The sequence below is a fragment of the Salvia splendens genome, chromosome 1, assembly GCF_004379255.2.
Source record: "Salvia splendens isolate huo1 chromosome 1, SspV2, whole genome shotgun sequence".
Lineage (NCBI taxonomy): Eukaryota > Viridiplantae > Streptophyta > Magnoliopsida > Lamiales > Lamiaceae > Salvia > Salvia splendens.
In genome coordinates, this window is record NC_056032.1 from 25,283,053 (window position 1) to 25,289,052 (window position 6,000).

Consider the following 6,000-nt stretch of genomic DNA (forward strand, 5'->3'; position numbering starts at 1 on the left):
GAAAGAATGTGAAATCGATGATGTGATGATAAGGATGTTTTGGCAAGAGTATGCATGTGTATGAAAGTTATGTGTGAATATGATAATACGATGGTATGATTATGTGGAACATGAGCACGAATGACACGATGTCCTAAGTATGTGTTATGTGTGTGAAAGTGTTGCGACGTAAGCATGTGAACATAGAAAGCCTTCAGATGATCTCGAATTTAGTGATACATGGCAAGCTTTAGACCTATCACAAACAGTGGGTTAAAATGTAGCTTGAGGAATCTTCGTTTACTAAGGAAAATCATCGTCTTAACGTAGATGGTACGAACAAAACAAACCGCACGCTCTTAAGAGCGCTCAATATAATGTCAGCATGCGACAAGCATGGAACGAGTACCGCCGCTACCACAGAGAGGAAGGAAAAGCCCTGGGAGAGTTTGTCGCCCATTTCGAAACCATGTGGAAAGAGATCCAAGGGCACTATGAGACGGCTTATGGTGGCATACGAAGGCTAGTTGGGTTAATGCCCGAGAGTTGGAAGGAATGAATGGAAGCGACAGCTAGCCGTTTCACTTGGTACGAACAGCGAAGTAACGAGATGGGCGGTGACATGAACGGCTTCCTGAAGGCCGTGAAGTGTGCTCTAGTCGATTCCCGTTTTGAGCTACCACCGTCGGCGGAAGAGGAGGAAGACGAGATAGTATGGGAGGACAAACACATGGTCGAGGTTGGACCCGTGACAGGAGGTGAAGCCGGAGCACGAGTAGGAATGGTTCCGGGCTTCGAGGATGATTATGTATGGGATGCCATGGAGGATGACGAAGACCTCCGTTTGCTCGACGAGTATCACGAAGAAGAGGACCCGGAAGAAGAAGAGGACCCAGAAGAGGAAGAAAATAACGATAGATAGTTCGATGGTTGTTTATGTCTTAAGTTGTTAGAAACGAGTAGAAGTAGTACCCCTTTTGCTTTTGATCTTGAACGAATGTTTTGTTTTCCTTTCCAAGCTTCTATAAAAGTTCCACGTTTTTTTTGCCTTCGCGCACTTGTGGTTTATCGTTTCGTACACTAGAATGAATGCAAGGAATCCTTGTTTTGATAACAATGAATACTAACAACGATGCTAACTTGTGCTTTAGATCAAGATGCCACCGAGACATAGACGTGGCCCACGAGTAGGGGAAATGAGGAGGAACGGTCCGAGGGAAGTGTTGGGAATCAACCCCCGCCTCCACCACCACCCCTACCGCAACCTCAAGATAAGGAATACATCAAGACCTTCAGAAAGGAAAAACCCCCTAAGTTTGATGGGTTGGGAGAGCCACAAAAGGCAGAGGCCTGGATACGCGACATCGAGCGTATTTTTGAGTTTATGGTGTCCACTGATAAGGAGCATTTGGCATGCGTGACTTATCAATTGACTGGGCCTTCTGATCATTGGTGGGAAACTAGGCGAAGGACAATGGACCCCGCCCGCCGAGAGGCGTTGACATGGGACGAGTTTAAGGAGGAGGTGTATAATAAGTACGTCCCCATGAGCTACAAACGAGCCAAGACAGTAAAGTTCCACACCTTGAAACAGGGAAACATGACGGTGATAGAGTATGACCATGCACTTTGTGAGATGACCCGATATGCACCCGAGTTGGTGGACACGGATGAGAAGATGGCCGCGAAGTTTCGCTCTGGCCTTAGAACCGAGATTAGAGTAGCCGTGGCCTGCCGCCAAGGAATTTCTTACTCCGAGATTTTGAGTTACACCTTAGATGTGGAAGAGGCACTGCCTAAGAACGAGAGGGTGGCAAATCCTACACCACCCGCACCACAATCGAACTATAGAGACAAGAGGAAGTGGGAAGGCAACCGAGCCCCTTTTGACAACAAGCGACACCATTCCACTCTTGCCACCCACAGAACTATGGCCGACAAGTCGTACCACAACAGAGAGGAAATCAACAAGGGCACCTTATTGCAACCGGTGCTCCAAGTTTCATGTTTGGGAGTGCACAGTCGGAGACATCCGATGCTTTGCTTGTGGTGGAAATGGACACATGTCTCGAGAGTGTCCAAATAATAACAAAGGGAGAATGAGGAAAGTGCGTACGCACTAAAAGAGAATCAAGGGCAGGAGCAACAAGCCAACAAGGGAAAAGATAACTTGGCAGGTATGGGCAAGCTCCAGCAACTACCTATTATCGTGCTGTTTGATACGGGTGCTTCACACTATTTTATTTTGATGTCATGTGTGAATGCCTTAGAACTCTCTACTGCTAAACGTGATTTGGGTTTGAGTGTGTCTTCACCTGTTAGAGGTTTGATTGATATTTCGCAAACTTGCTCGAACGTAGAGTTTGTGTTAGGAGAGTTAGGAGTAGTAGCTCGACTTTTGCTCGTCATGCCTTTGGAGAACGTTGACATAATTTTCAGAATGGATTGGCTTGCCGAGAATCAAGCGACGATCCACTGCAAAGAGAGATAAATTTCTTTCCAGGCCCCTAGCGACGAGCCGACTATCTTGTATGGGATTTCTTTGAACCGACGAACCTCCATAATCTGTGCTTTACAGGAAACCACGATGATCAGAAAAGGGCTTCTGGCATATCTTGTGTACTTGAACGGAGAGGAAAAGAAGGATTTGAAGGTGAAAGTCGTGGCAGTAGTACAGGATTTTCCTGACGTGTTCCCTTAAACTTTGCCTGGACCGCCGCCTGACAGGCAAGTGGAGTTTACCATCGACTTGGAACCTGGATCTGCACCAGTATCGAAAGCACCATACCGAATGGCCCCAAAGGAGTTGGCAGAATTGAAGATTCAGTTGGAAGAACTACTAGATTTGGGCTTCATTCGACCTAGTGTGTCACCGTGGGGAGCGCCTGTGTTATTCGTGAAGAAGAAGGATGGAACGATGAGGATGTGCATTTACTATCGTGAGCTCAACAAGTTGACCTTGAATAATAAGTACCCACTGCCAAGAATCGATGACTTATTTGATCAACTTCGAGGAGCTGGCGTATTTTCAAAGATGGACTTGAGGTCGGGATATCATCAACTAAAGGTCCGATGAGAGGATGTGCCTAAGAATGCTTTTCGTACTCGTTATGGCCATTATGAGTTTGTCGTGATGCCACTTGGACTGACTAACGCCCCGACAGTTTTCATGGACTTGATGAACCGAGTTTTCCACGAGTATCTCGATAAGTTTGTGTTAGTCTTCATCGACGATGTGTTGGTATACTCGAAGAACGAGGAGGAGCATGGATGGCACCTGCGAATGGTGTTGGAAACGTTGCGGAAGGAAAAGTTATATACCAAGTTTAGTAAGTGTGAGTTCTGGTTGAATAGAGTAAATTTCTTTGTCATATCGTGACGGCTAATTGAATTCAAGTGGACCCAGCAAAGGTCAAGGTTGTGCAAAATTGGAAGTCGCCGAAAAAAATGTCAAGTGAAATCCGCAGTTTCTTGGGATTGGCAGGACACTACCGACGTTTCATCGAGGGATTCTCTAAAATCGCGAGACCGATGACGCAACTGTTGAAGAAAGGAATCAAGGTAGTTTGGACGCCGGAATGCCAGGCTAGTTTTCAACTGTTGAAGGAGAAATTGACTACAACACCTGTCCTAACGGTACCAAAACCCGACAAGGACTTCGCCGTTTATACTGACGCGTCGAAAGTGGGACTAGGATGTGTGTTGAAGCAAGATGGGAAGGTGATAGCATATGCTTCCCGGCAATTGAGGCAGAATGAGCTGAACTTTCCGACTCATGATTTAGAGCTAGCAGCAGTAGTGCACGCACTAATGATTTGGAGACATCATCTCTATGGAGTGAGATGTGAGATTTTTACGGACCATAAGAGTCTGAAGTACTTCTTCGAGCAGAAAGAGTTGAACATGCGACAACGACGTTGGCTAGAGATCGTAAAGGATTATGATTGCGGTATTCACTATCACCCGGGCAAGGCGAACTTGGTAGCCGATGCTTTGAGTAGGAAGAACCAACTGCAACTAGCTTCTTTTCTAACTCAAGAGGAAGCATTGATCCGCGAGTTCGATAGGATGCAATTGGAGATAGTGAAAACGCCCGAGATAGTAGGAGGAAGAATAGCGACACAATTGATTGAGTCAGACTTAAGAACCAAGATCATAGACGCTCAACGACGTGATGAGAAGTTGGAAGAGACACGTGCGAAGGTGAGAACCGAGAAACATGACCACTTTCGTGAGGAGGCGGACAATGCTTTGACATTCGATGAGCGATTGTATGTGCCGAACGATGAGGCGCTTAAAGATAAGATTTTGAGTGATGCACACGACACGCCTTACACTGCTCACCCTGGAAGCACGAAGATGTATCGAGACTTGAAGCAACATTTTTGGTGGAACGGAATGAAAAGAGACGTAGCATCGTTTGTGGAGCGATGTCTAGCTTGTCAACAAGTGAAGGCCATACACCAACGGCCATATGGTAAATTGCAACCGCTCGAGATTCCCGAATGGAAGTGGGAGCATATAGCCATGGACATCTGACGAGCTTACAAAAGTCCCAAAAGGGGAACACTGCGATTTGGGTGATCATCGATCGACTCACTAAAAGCGCGCACTTCTTACCGATTAGAATCACCTATGGATCGGACAAGTTAGCTAAGCTCTACGTGAGTGAGATTGTACGTTTGCATGGTGTGCCAAAGACCATTGTATCTGACCGCGATACGAAGTTCACGTCAAAATTTTAGATGAGTTTGCAATGGGAGCTAGGCACGAAATTAAACTTTAGCACTGCTTATCACCCGCAATCTGACGGGCAGTCGGAGAGGACGATCCAAACACTTGAAGATATTCTGCGAGCCGTTGTCCTAGACCGCGGAGAAAGTTGGGAAATTGTTCTGCCGTTGGTTGAATTCGCCTACAACAATAGCTATCAAGCGACGATCGATATGGCGCCGTATGAAGCCCTGTATGGCAGGAAGTGTCGATCCCCACTCTACTGGGATGAGGTTGGTGAAAGAAGGATGTTAGGACCCGACGCTATCAAGGAGATGACTGAAAGTGCGCATCAAATCCGTGCGAGGATCAAAGAAGCTCAAGATAGACAGAAGTCGTACGCCGACGTGCGCCGAACGGAAATCAAATTCGGTGTTGGTGACAAAGTCTTCTTGAAAGTATCCCCGACGAGAGGAGTTGTGAGGTTTGGAGTGAAGGGCAAATTGAAACCGCGTTTTGGAGGACTGTACGAGATCGTTGTTGAAGTAGGTCCTGTAGCGTACCGCTGGGCGTTACCTCCTAGTTTTGGAAATGTGCACAACGTGTTCCATGTGTCGCAGTTATGCAAGTACGTGTTTGATCCCAAGCATGTGATTCATCAAGAAGAAGTGATCCTGACCCCCGACATGAGCTACGAGGAGAGACCCGAAGCGATCCTAGATCGAAAGGTGAAAGAGTTGCGAAACAAGTTAATAGCATCCGTTAAAGTGTTGTGGAAACACCATGGTCCCGAGGAAGCCACGTGAGAGTTAGAAAATAGGATGAAAGAGAAGTACCCCTAATAGTTTATGTGAGACGACCAAATTTCGGGACGAAATTTCTGTTAAGAAGGGAAGGATGTAGCACCCCGAAAATTTTGACTTTTGTTTTCTTTAATGTGGTTGTCGATTTGGAATTTCATTCATGGAATTTAATTTCTATGTGTTTGAGTTAACGATGTGAGTTTTAATTGTTGTGAGTTATGTGGAATAATGTACTATATTTTCCAATGTGGGAAATTAATTAAATGGGATCATGCATTTTGTTCTAGCCATTTTATTTGGAATTTTTGGCCCCTTCAAATTGTTGGAATTAATATTTTTCTTTTTTGTATTTAATTAATTGTTTTGGGACATTTATCCAAATTAAATCCAAACCAAATTATCCCTAATATATTCTACATGATTTTCGACCCTTAGACTATTCCTTGGAGATTTTCGAAAATCCCCTATTAATTAGGATGATGAATTATTTTTGTAGATTTAATTG